The sequence below is a fragment of the Neofelis nebulosa genome, chromosome 14, assembly GCF_028018385.1.
Source record: "Neofelis nebulosa isolate mNeoNeb1 chromosome 14, mNeoNeb1.pri, whole genome shotgun sequence".
Lineage (NCBI taxonomy): Eukaryota > Metazoa > Chordata > Mammalia > Carnivora > Felidae > Neofelis > Neofelis nebulosa.
This window is the reverse complement of record NC_080795.1, coordinates 75123794-75136950: the sequence shown is the minus strand read 5'-3', so window position 1 is coordinate 75136950 and position 13157 is coordinate 75123794.

The window sequence follows — 13157 nt, the reverse complement described above, 5'->3', positions numbered from 1 at the left end:
CCCTGCTATCTTCTGATGGGGAAGATTCATGAATATCTATTAAGTAATGACTGTGTCTGAGAATGCCCTAAACACTGTAGAATTATTATGTCCGGTGCTGATTCCACAAACGAAGAAGAAGAGGCAGAGAGAGGTAAAGCAACTTCCCAATGATTGAAAAGGTGACACGTGGGAAGGATGGGATTCGAAGCTGGGCCCTCCAGCTCGGAGCCCGCACCCCTAACCGCTGTGCTGTCCACTTACACGTGTGGTGGAAGGCTGAATAAGGACATGTAGGTGCACAGGACTTGCTTAAAGAGAAGCTGAGGAAGCACCTGATGAGGAGGACTGGGATGCTTTGGATAGAGAGAGAGAGAGAGCTTGAGAGAGAGAGAGAGAGAGGCATTGAGGCAAGTGGAAACCTGAGATCTAAGATTTGTCTGTGCTCAGCCAAGGCACCATCAGAACCACAGGCTTATTCCCTCTGTTGACACTTCAGGGTTCTCAAACAGGCTGCCCATGTGGCTTGAGTTCCTGTCCCCTCCTGGATTGCTTCCTATTGATCCCTAGTGACTAAGGATCCTTTTGGAGCCTCATCATGTGGCCTAGCCAAGCTTGAAGGAGAAAAGGCAAGTTAGCAAGCGTGGTGTTTGAAAACCAGATCCTTTCAAAAGGGGGTGTGACTGGGGTGCCTGAGTGGCTCGGCTGGTTACGCATCTGACACTCGATCTCGGCTCAAGCCTTGGTCTCAGGGCCGTGAGTCCAAGCCCGCGTTGGGCATGAAACCGACTTTCAATAAAGGGGTGGGGGTGTGGTTGTAGTTGGGCATTCAGGTATCTTCACATTCATTCATTTGACCAATGTTTAGCATCTATTATGTACTGGGGACAGTGTTCATTGTTGGGATCAAATGATAAGAAAACAAAACAACCACAGTCCCACAGAGAGTTGAGAATCTAGTTTCCAACACCGTCTAGTCAGAACATAATACGAGCTACATATATGATTTTTTTTTAATATTCACATTAAACTTAACGAAAAAAAGTAGTTGCGATTAATGTCAATGCTGCGCTTTATTCAGTCCAAAATATCCCCCTATCGTTTCAATAGGTAACCAATATAAACATTATTGAGATATTTACCTTCTTGTTTTTTGCACTAAGTTTTTATTTTTATTTTTTGATATAATGTATTGTCAACTTGGTTTCCATACAACACCCAGTGCTCATCCCCACAGGTGCCCTCCCCCATGCCCATCCCCCACTTTCCCCTCTCCCCCACCCCGCATCAACCCTCAGCTTGTTCTCAGCATCCAAGAGTCTCTTATGGTTTGCCTCCCTCCCTCTCCGTAACTTGCACCAAATCTTTAAAACCCAGTGTGTTTGCCGCCGGCAGTGTATCTCCCGTGGGACTCGTCACATTCCAAGCACCCGATGGTCACATATCAATTGATGGCTGCCAGACTGGGTAGTGTAGTTCTCATTGGAAAGATAGTGGAAATAAGTGATCTCATAAATTGTGGTGTCTAACAAAATAGGGATAATGTAGTATAAGGTGGATGGAGCCCTGGATTGGGAATCCACAGAAACGAGCGTGCCTTAGATCTTCCACTAACTAGTTGAGTTCAGAATTATTAATTTGCCTCTTTATGTCTCAATGTTCTTATCTGTAAAATAACACAAAGGATTGTGTGTGTGTGTGTGTGTGTGTGTGTGTGCGCGCGCGCGTGCGCAGATGGCAAAGATAAGCCAATAAGTGGAATTGAAAGATGGATTGTAATATTTGGGAGGGAAAATGAGCTTGGGACGTCACTTCATAACCAGCATCAAAATGACCTCCAGATACGACGTACACTGTGAGAACTTAAAACATAACAACACGTGCTAAATTAGATCACCTTCTTACCAACTCTCTTTAACAGGGAAGACACTCTAACCTTTAAAGTGAAGAAATCTCTCAAATGAAAATATTCAAGAGACACAGTGTCAAGAGACACGCAAACGGGCTACACTTGGGAAAACAAACCTTGAACTACAATTAAAACAGCCAAGAATTTGGAGGACAAATTGTCACAACGTGGCCTACAGTGACTAATTACGTTCTTTAGTATGCACTGTGCTCATGAAAACCGGTAAGAAAAATAGTATACTGAGACCACAAAAAATAAACAAGCAAAGGACAGAAATGAGCACTTTCCAAAACTGTTGAAACTTGCCCCAAATCAGCTAATATAAAAAAAGCACCAAGTTACTCCCATTCGATTCATATTTAGAAATAAGAATTCAAAGCACCCGGGTGGCTCAGTTGGTTAAGCATCTGACTTCGGCTCAGGTCATGATCTCACAGTTTGTGAGTTCGAGCCCCACATCGGGCTCTGTGCTGACAGCTCGGAGCCAGGAGCCCACTTCGAGTTCTGTGTCTCCCTCTCTGCCCCTCCTCTGCCCCTGCTCACTCTCTCTCTCTCTCTCTCTCAAAAATAAACAAACATTAAAGAAAATAAAAACTAAATAAAAATAAGAACTCATAGTGCAGCCTAGGGTGTCACCAGTAATGCATCAAATCGAGGAGAGAGGTGAATACAGAGGAAACAATCATTCTCACTGTGCAACCACATCATTGGACTTGAAACTCAGCCTACCTTACAAGATGATGGGTAGAAGCAAAACCCTCTCCATTCACTTGACTCAGCAAGTCTAGCTCCTACCGTATTCCCTCTGCGGTAGGCAGATTTTAGGTGGAAGAAAACGAAAGTCCCACCTCAGAGGCTCGGAGGCTAACAGAAGGGGGAAGACAGTGAGACAGGACTGTTACAACTGAAGTCGGCCTGGTAGTGGCATCCAGGCGGGGTAAGAGGCATCTTATCCAGGTGCCGCTCCAAACATTCATGTTCTCCTATTAATGGAGGACGGTGGGACCCCCAGAAGCACTGTGAGTGTTCATCTGTTTATTTTCCGGGCTGGGGAGAGGGGCAGAGGAGCCAGCCCCGGTTGAGAGAGTTCGAGAGACGCCCTGCCACTCAGCCTCCATGCCCGTGTGGTAAAACCGAGCTTCTGCTGAGAAACCGAAGCCCTGCGCTCAGATCCAGGCATGGAGGTCAACGTTCTTGGGTATTTTCTTGGCTTCTCAGAACCCTCAGGTGCCTGACCTGTAAAAGAGAACCCCAAGGGGGCAGAGCGAGGACCCACTGGGATAAGGCAATGGGGGTGCTCCAGGAACCGTGACAACCTTTACAGTCATATCCTTGATGACATTTCCATTGTCCCGCGTGGCTGGGTCCAGAAGAGACCTCATCACTGCAGCCCAGACCCATGGCGCCAATGTGGAGAGGGGTGCATTACGGAGATGAGCCAAGACGAGATAGGAAGCCACCTGCTGTCCAAATAAAGATACGGTCAGTAGCCTGCAAAACAGCTGCTGGATGCAGTGAAAAATATATATTTACATGAAAAAAGTGCTCACTGAATATAGCTAGGAGAAGATAGCAATATCCCATTAAAATGTATGTTTTACGTGTGCGTGCATTTACATATGTACATGCACAACACTAAAAGGGTAATTCGTAGGTTTTATTTCCGGATGGTGACATTACAGATGACTAATACCTCCTCCTTGCTTATCTCTATGTTCTAACGATTCTATAATGAACATATATGACTTCTGCAGAAAGAAAAACAAGGGCTATTTTTTAAGCAAACAAAATGGACATGTCAAATCAGGACACTGGTTTTAAATTCAGAAGAGAAGCAGCTGTCATCTTCCGTGCACTTTCTTTTTTTTTTTTTTTTTTAATTTTTATTTATTTCTGAGACAGAGACAGAGCATGAGTGGGGCGGGGGCAGAGAGAGAAGGAGACACAGAATCGGAAGCAGGCTCCAGGCTGAGCCATCAACACAGAGCCCGACGTGGGGCTCGAACTCACAGACCGTGAGATCATGACCTGAGCTGAAGCGGACGCTCAACCGACTGAGCCACCCAGGCGCCCCTTCCACACACTTTCTACGTGCTTCCTAGTGGGCTAGGAACGCCGTGTGGGTTTGCTTCGGCGTCACCACTGCCCTGTGAGATGGGCATGGCTAGGCCCATGTCAGAGCTCGAAAGGGAGCCTGAGAGAGAGTTTAAGCGATGCACTCGGGGCCACACAGCTGGGGATTACGGTCAAGAGTCCTCAGCCCTGGCGCGAAAGCCTCTTCTCTTGATTACTCTCTGATTCTATCTCCTAAAAAGGCAACGCCTCTGTCTTAGTCGGTTCAGGCTACTGTAACAGAAATACCACAGACTGGGTGGCTCATAAACAACAGAAATTTGTTTCTCACTGTCATGGAGGCTGGAAGTCCAAGATCAACATGCCAGCAGACTGCATGTCTAATGAGGCCTTCTCCTGGTGCCAACATGGCCGTCCTCTCACTGTGTACTTGAATGACAGAAGGGACAAAGGGGCTCTCTGGGGTCTCTTTATAAGGCCTCCAATGCCATTAATGAGAGCTCCTCCTTCATGACCTAGTCTCCTCCCAAAGGCCCCACTTTCTAGCATTGGGGGTTCGATTTCAATGTATAAATTTGTGGGGTGTAGTCCAACATTCATCCACCCGATGCGCGGCCAGCCAAGAAAAGACTGACATGGGTCTTTGCCGTGAAGAAAGACAGGCTGTTTACTGGTGTGGCTCCACCCAAGAGAACAGGAAGTTCCAGAACCGCCCTCCAACCCCCCCACCCCCCCCACCCCCCCGGGGACTTGCAAGTGAGAGCTTTTAAGGGCAAAAATCAAGGGTGAAGGGTTCAGGGTCGTGAGTTCTTCCGAATGGCCAGGGATTGGGTAAACTTCAAGATGGACTTGTCTTCTGGGTGCCGGTTGGTCTGGTTTCATCGAGACTGTGGTGGGGAAGCCGTTCCTATCTCTGGTCCAGGTTTGCAAAACATCTCAGCCACGTGTGCAGTGACGCTCTCTTTGTTAGCAAGGGCAGAGGCCGTACGCTTTGTGACTGTGTGACAGCACAGGCTCCTTCGTGTCATGTTCCCTAGGCTACGTTTTCATCACGTGAAGCAAAGCATCCTGATGCTTTCCCCAATAATCTTTCACCATGGGTTACACGCCTCTCTGCAGACTTAACTCTGTCGGGGGGGTTCAGGGGTACACGGTCCGTTGCAGCCTCCCTGATATCTCTCCAGCAACCCCAGATGTCGGCAGCTGTTTGTCCTGGGTTGAAGGGCCCCAAGCATCTGTCGGCACTTCTCAGGCACCACTTCCTCGCTGGGCTGGTGGAAGGATGGAAGAAATGCTTCATCGCAATGGCAAACATGGCCCTGGAATAGAGCAGAGCTTGGCCTGGCCCTGCCGCAGCAGAAGCAGTCCACACGTGGGAACTGTTATTAGTTTCTGATGACGTGGAAAATGCTCATGGTCTAATTTTGAGGGAAAGAGAGCAGAGTTTTAAATTGGATATAGGATATGATTTCAACCAGGATTCATGCTGCTTGGAAAACTGATCGAGAATAAGCCAAAGACGGTTGTCTGTGGGTTGTGGGCTAACAGGTGATTTCTTTTTTTCCTTCTTCACATTTCACTGTTCCGTCTGTGGCTTTCTTCTTCTCGGTAAGCATGCACCACCTTTTCACATAATTTGGATAGCTCCTTCCAACCCCAAGAAGGATGTGAAAACAAGTAACAAATCGTATAATACAGCCAAAGGCATTCCTAATTGTCCACCTGCCTGGTCAATCCACCCCATGCTTTCCTATTTTCATCAGAACAAACAAACATAGAGAAGGCAATTCATTTATTATTATTTTTTTTTAATTTCAAATTTAATTAGCGTACAGTGCAGTCTTGGCTTCAGGAGTAGAACCCAGTGATTTCTCACTTAACATACAATACCCAGTGGTCATCCCAACAAGTGCCCTCCTTAGTACCCATCACCCATCTAGCCCCTCCCCCACCCACCTCCCTCCAGCAACCCTTAGTTGGTGAGAAGGTAATGCATTTAAAACTGCTGTGCAGAAGGAGTCCCACTCTGCCTGCTGGGCTGGGCTGGCTGGGGTGGGGACAGGGGAGGTGGGTAAGGGACACAGGGGGTTCTCTCTCAGCTGTTCTCCAGGGACAGCGTCCACAGGGACAGGGGCTCCGGCTCCAAGGAACGAGGGAATCCCCAGCCTAATGGGGCACTGCTGATATCACTGGGACCATCACGGACAGAGGTGCAGCCCCTGAGGGTCACCTGGACTCCATCTTCCAGGAGGCATGTCATGACTGAGTCTCTGTTACATGCCAGGACCCACTGGGAGCAGTAGCAGGGAGAAACAGACTTAAATCCCGGCCGTTTTGAGCTTGCATTCTTACACCTGGAGTCCAAAAACAAGCACCACCACAAGAGAGTCTATCAGACAGCCATCAATGCAAGAAAGAAAAAGAGGGATGGGGTGAAATGTGCCCCCAAAGTTCATGTCTACCTGGAAGCAGAGAACATAACCTTATTTGGAAATGCGATCTTTAGAGATGTAATTAAGGTAAGAGTCGAGATGAGGTCTTACTTGTTGAAAGTGAACCCCAGCTGTAAGGACAATGTCTTTACATGATACTGAAGAGGACACATAGTGATACAGAGGAGGAGGCCACATGGGGATGGGGGCAGAGCCCATGGTGATGCGGCCACAAGCCAAGGAACGTTGGGAGGCACCAGAGGCTGGAAGAGGAGAGCGAGGGTCTTCCCCTCTGCAGGGTGCTGGGCCCTGCTGACACCTTGATTTTGGACTTCAGGCCTCCAGAATCTGAGAGAATAAAGAGAGAATAAAGAGAGAGTATAAAGAGATTTTTAAAAGAGAGAATAAAAATCTTTTCTCTTAAGTCACCAAGCTTATGGTAAGTTGTTAGAGGGGCCACAGGAACTGACAACTGAGGGTAGTAGGGTGACTGGAGCTCAGGGCAGGGTAGTACTCTGTTGTGGAGGGAGGTGGGGAAGTCTTCCCCACCAGGTGCATCCAAGCAGTTGCTAGAGGAGAGAGCCAGGCCCAGAAAAGGGCATTCTTGTGCAAGGAACGACCACTGCAAAGGTCCCAGAGGAGGGCAAGAGAGAGAGCAGAGGAAGCTGAGTAATGGGAAGTTGCCAGGCCAGGGATGAGACCCTGCATGGCTGTGGGCCATGGTAAGGGCTTCCTCTGCCATTTACCCCAGTTTCATGGGCAGCTGAGGCGCGTCTGAACAGACAGACACTCTAAGCTGCTCCAGAGTTTGAGAGGACCCCTCTAGCCTGGTGTGCGAAGGGCTGAATTAGGGAGACAGTTAGGAGTGATTGCTAAAAGGTGGTGAGGAAGAAAGGTGACCTGGGCCAGGCAGCCTGGGGGAGGAGGTTAAGAGCCATGGCATCCTTGGTAGATGCTCAAGGTAGAACCGATGGGTTGTCAATGGATTAGGCACAGAAAGTGAGCAAAATAGACAAGTCAAGAAGACTCTAAAACTTTGACCTGATCTCCTGGGTAAATAAAGATGCCATACCCACACGGGAAGGCTGTGGAAATGTGAGGCTTTGGGGAAAGGTCATGAATTTCCAAGTTGCCTTGAAGCTAAATCTCTCAGATTCTAGGGCTTTCTGGAGGAAAGACCAAAGCCTCTATGTGTGAACCGAAGAGGCAGGCACTCACTTGACGTTATAAATGGGTCTGGAGTTTCCAGACTTGGCAGTCTCAATGGTCACATGTGGCTCTGCGCACCAGTCATCCCTGTGGCCTGGATGGGCCACCACAGGGGCTCTTGGGTCCCTTCAGTGGCCATAATGATCCATCACTTGTTGGGCAGCCAGCTTGTTGAGCTTATACTTTGCACTCACATGGATAGACCCTTGGCTGGGTTTAAAAAGGAGCCTGTGAACAAATCATTGATGAGGATGTGGAGGAACAAGAGCCTTTGGGCACTGCTGGTGGGAAAGTAAAATGGCACACCTCTTATGGAAAATACTACGGCAGTTCCTCCAAGGCTTAAACATAGAATTGCCATAGGATCCAGAAACTCCATTTCTGTGCGTACACACAAAATCCCAAGGCAATGGCTTCCACAGGTCCTTGTACCCCGTGTTCATAGCAGCATTAGTCCCAGTAGCTAGAAGGTGGAAACGATCCAAGTGTCCATCAGGAAATGAATGGATAAACAAAACGTGGTCCATCCATACAATGGAACGTTCACCAGCCTTAAAAGGGAGGAAATTCTGATACCTGCTCCAACATGGATGAACCTTGAAGACAACACGCTAAGTGAAAGAAGCAGGCACAAAAATACATGTGATGTTTGATTCTACTCTTATGAGGTAGTTAGAGTGGCCAGACTCACCGGGGCAGAGAGTTGAATGGTGGTTGTCAGAGGCTGGGAGGGAGGGCAAGAGGGGCTTTATTGTTTAATGGGGCAAAGTTTAGTTTAGTCTGGGAAGACAAAAAGCTCTGGAGATGGATGGTGGTGAGCACTGCACAACAGTATGAATGCACTTAATGTCACTCGACCGCACATTTAAAAAGGGTGAAAGTGGCAAATTTTATAGTGTGTATTTTTCACCACAATAATAATAATATGAACAGATCCTGTGGGGTGGAGTTTTGGTCCCAAGATTGAAACCTGACCAGTTTGGGTATTAACATCCTGGGTGGGCATGTATCTCCCCGAGGCTGAGCTCAGCCCCTTCATCTAGGAAATGGGACAATTGTGCCTTCACAGACTTGAGAGGATCTCACAAAAGAGCAACATGTTTTAACACTGTGAGACACTTTCTATTGTAAGCAAAAGGAGTGTGGACAAATCAGTCCTCCCAACAGCCCCAGGAGGTGGGAGGGAGTGTCATGCCCATCACACAAATGAGGAAACTGAGGAGACAAGTCACAGAATGTCACTGCTGGAAGGGTCCTTAGGGATCCTGTTGATCAGTGGGGCTTATTATTGTCCTTTGCAGATAATCTAACCACGATTCAGTGGGGAAGGGACTTCTCAAGGCCACTCAGCAAGTTAGTAATTAGAAATGGCACCAGTTGGCAAATGCTGGAAGGTCTCAGAGTGCACCCGGAAGAGGCGCTCTCCAAGGAAAAGCCTTCTTTCCACCTTTGTGGAAACTTCGTTAAGGTCAATATCCTTGTATTTATCAAGATCTATAGGTTGCAAGTGAATCTTCTGTGACCATTATAGGATACTTACACAGCCACAAAATTGGGCAAGTCATGTTCTTTCTCTGGGTTACAATGTTCCCACCTGTTAAAAAAAAAAAAAGATTTCAGGGTGCCTGGGTGGCTCAGTCGGTTGAGCTTCTGACTCTAGATTTTAGCTCGGGTCATGATCTCACAGGTTGCAAACTTGAGTCCCGCATCCAGCTCTGTGCTGACAGTGTGGAGCCTGCTTGGGATTCACTTTCTCCCTCTCTCTTTGTCCTTCCCCTGCTTAGGCTGTCTCTCTCTCTCTCTCAAAATAAATAAATAAACTTTTTAAAAAAGTTTTTGTTTGTGCACATTTTAAGAGAATTTTGAAAACCATGACCATGTACCGATTTGACATTTTAGATAGACATCTAAAAGTTTTGTATTGTATTAAAATAATGCCAAGGCATATATTTTCTAAAGTAGCACTGCCCAACAGAAATATAATGAAAACCTCACGTGCCATTTAAAATTTTCGAGATTCTACAATTAAAAGAGAAGCAGGTGAAATTAATTGTAACAACAGATTTTATTTAGCTCCATATATTCGAAACATTACCATTTGAACATGTAGTCAATATACAGACTATGAATGAAACACTTTACATGCTGTTTTCCATACTAAGTCTTGGAAATTCAGTGTGTATTTCATACTCAAGCACATCTCAGTTTGGGACTACCTACCTTTCAAGTGCTCGGTAAGCACGTGGGGCTAGTGGCTACCAAATTGAACAGTGCAGTTCTGGAATATCGTACAAGAGCTTTAAATCTGATCTGTCAAAACCTTGGAGGTTCTCATTTAACTGATTTAATTTATGGGAAATACCTGCCATGCAGCCTAATTGGCAAAGCCAGTGCTTATTGTCAAACCCATCATCCAAATCTGACTTGCCATTCAATGGGGAAGTCTGATTTTATTTTAAAATTCAAATAGTGTGTTAATGCACAAGCCCTGTTAACCTTCTCATTCCTGAACTCAAATTTTAAGAGAGATGGGAAGTTGGATATGTGGATGGATGGATGGATGGATGGACAGACGGATGGACGTATGGATGGACGGATGGATGGATGGATGGATGGACAGAAAGACAGATTCGATAGATGATAGATAGATAGATGATAGATAGATAAGATAGATGATAGGTAGGTAGATAGATAGATAGATGATAAATAGGTAAAAACAAAAGAGAATGAGAATTGCCTCTGCATGCATTTGCTACCTTAATGAACAAGATGCCTGCTGCTCTAATATTTCTCACAGAGACTCTTTTTCTTGGCATTCAAAGAATTCCTTTCTTTGTTTGATGCCCCAGATACTAGTTTCAGGATGAAGGAGAAAGATGGCTTTCTTTCACGAATGGGAACAGAAGTGCTATAAAGGTGATGTGGGAAAGGGAAAGTGACAGAGCTTAGACACATTTCAGTTGGCTCACTCTTCAAAGAGCACTGAAGACATCGGGAAGGCAGAAGCAGCTTCCTTCAGTGCCCTGTGCCCTTGAATGTTTCCGAGTACCCCAAAGGAGAGCGTGCTCAGCCTGGAGACTGCTGGACAGGGTCAGCCCTCAGGAGTTTCTGAGTGATAAGAGCTTTCCATGGAAGAACTTGTAGGATCATGGGTCCAGGTCAACCTCTACTGACGATTCAGGGCAGAGCGTGAGGGCATGATCTCAATTCATCATGGGATCTCATGATCTCAAAGACCAGATCTTGACTGAGTCACTTCCTAGAGATGTGAAAGTGTGTAAGGTACTCCACCTTTCTGCATCTCAATTTCCTCGTCTGTAAAATGGGATGACCAAACATCCACCTTGCCTCACCTTTACAGGAGCGAGTCAGGTAACACACTGAGCCCATGAGGCCTGGATTCTAGAAAGTGCTTCAAAAGTGTTAGCTATCATTCACCTCATCCCAATACCTGTTAAATATCAGCCCCCAGAGAACCTCGCAGAGGCCAAATGGAAGCTATTCTGGACTACTATCTTGATAAAATCAGGTGTAAGAAAAGGTGACTTTCTCTATTCTTCTTACCTTATAACTCAACCTCATCATTTGAGAAACGAGGAGAACCAAGGCTCAGAGACGCAGAGATGGGGGCAACGACTAAGCACCTTGCAGGTGCCGGAGAACGTGCTCGAAGGTTTGCACGTGTCCCATCCCACAGCACCTGTAGAAGTAGCTGTTATCCCTCCATTTTGTAGATGGATAAACCGAGGCACAGAGAATTGTGGCACTGTGGTCCTCTTTCCCAGGATGGACTCAGGAGGCTGGGATGGGACATAATGAGCTTCACCCCCCTTCACCGCCCATCCCCACTGCATTTGACTTTGGAGTTCATGAACTGCACTCGTGTACGTCATCTGCGAGCATGTACATCACAACAGGGGGGGGAAGTTGCTCTTCGTAGATGAGAAAGCCATGACTCGGAGAAGAAAAGAAACCTGTATAGCCTCGTGCCCAGGTGGCAAGAGCTTCCCTTCCAATAAAGTGTGTGAGAGAAAGCTCCGGCACTCCGTGCCCCATTTGCTGGGGCCAGTTCTCTTTCCACAGATGCCCCCTGAGTCTGCAAGGCCCCCAGAGGCCCCCAGTTCCCCAGCCCATCTGGGGCCCCAGGTATCCAACCCCCGACCGGAGCCAGCATCCTGGAGGCTCCTGGGTGCAGCAGGGCGGCTAACAAGGTAGAAGATATAATCCGCCAAGTCCGTAAACAAGCCGACAGGCCAGGCCTTATCCTGCTTCGGGCTTCCTGCTCACGGTGGGGACCGCTGATAATCACCGGCTGTTGTAGAATCACAGAGCCCAGGGGCCCACTACACAGTCATTCTAGAAGCTGGCACTGCCCGGGCAAGAAGCTGGCAAGGAGGGCAACTCAGACGACCTCTCTGAGGCCTCACAGAGAAGGGGTCTCATCTGTTTGGTTTCTGCCCTGCGAGCTGAGAAACAAAAAGCTGCAAACACACGCTGAACGCGGAGAGGAAGAAAGATGTCCAACAGCTGCCCGAGGCATAAGCAGAGAGAACGTAAAATTGTAACAAAGCCAAAATGATAACAGCAGCAGCCACAACGGCACGTTCCTGCATTATCAGCTCATTGCTCGTGACAAACCCAGCAGTACTTGGGTGTGTCCAGTGCAGCAAATGAAAAGACGGAATGCAGACGGGTCAAGTCATGTTCAGGGGTACACCTGTGCTGGTGTAGACAAGATTCCATCCAGTGTCTGTCCGGCTCAACACCCGGCCAGGCTCACTCGGAGCCCTCACACCCTGCTGGGGAAACGGGGCTGGGCTTCCCGCGTGACCGACCAAGCAGAAACTGCATTGGCTGGGCCGTGTGGGCACAGTGGGGTGACCACGGCGTGAGCAGCGTGCCGGCCGGTCCTGAGCAAGCCTGAGTCTGGGTCACTTCCTCTGTAACAAGAGCGTTCCAACCCACCCTAAAGACTCAGTTCAGTGACTCTCTTCTGAACTGCTTCCCTGATCTTTGCGTCACAGGTCGGGTGCCCCAGGGCCGGTCTGACCGCACCCTGGGCTCCCCCTCGTCTTCCTGCCGATCTCCCCACAGCTGGGAGGTACTTCTGTGCCCGGCTCCCCAACCCCCTGCCAGTTCCTGGGCGCTGAATAAATGCGAAAGGGTTTCTCAGCAGGGCAGAAGAGGCATAACCAACATGATATCAGCCACTGCGGCCGGCCACTCCACGTGGGGACCCTTCCTTCCTCGGTGCCACCGGCAGCCTCCACAGCCAGGCACCCCAGTCCCGAGGAAGCTTCTGTATCCTTCCTCCATCTACGTTCTGCTTTTCCTTGTTTCCTGTTCCTCCCCACTCTCCTAATCTTACCTTTACTGCAGCATACTACAAGGAGTCATTTATTCATGCATGCATGCCTACGGGCCTTCACTTATATCTTTTATACGAAAAGTGCATGGAGGCCTCACGGCACGCCAGGCCCTGCAGGTGTGGTCCCTGACCCCATAGAGCTGGTACTCCGGTGGGAGAGAAAAACGTTAAATAGAAAAACATCCCA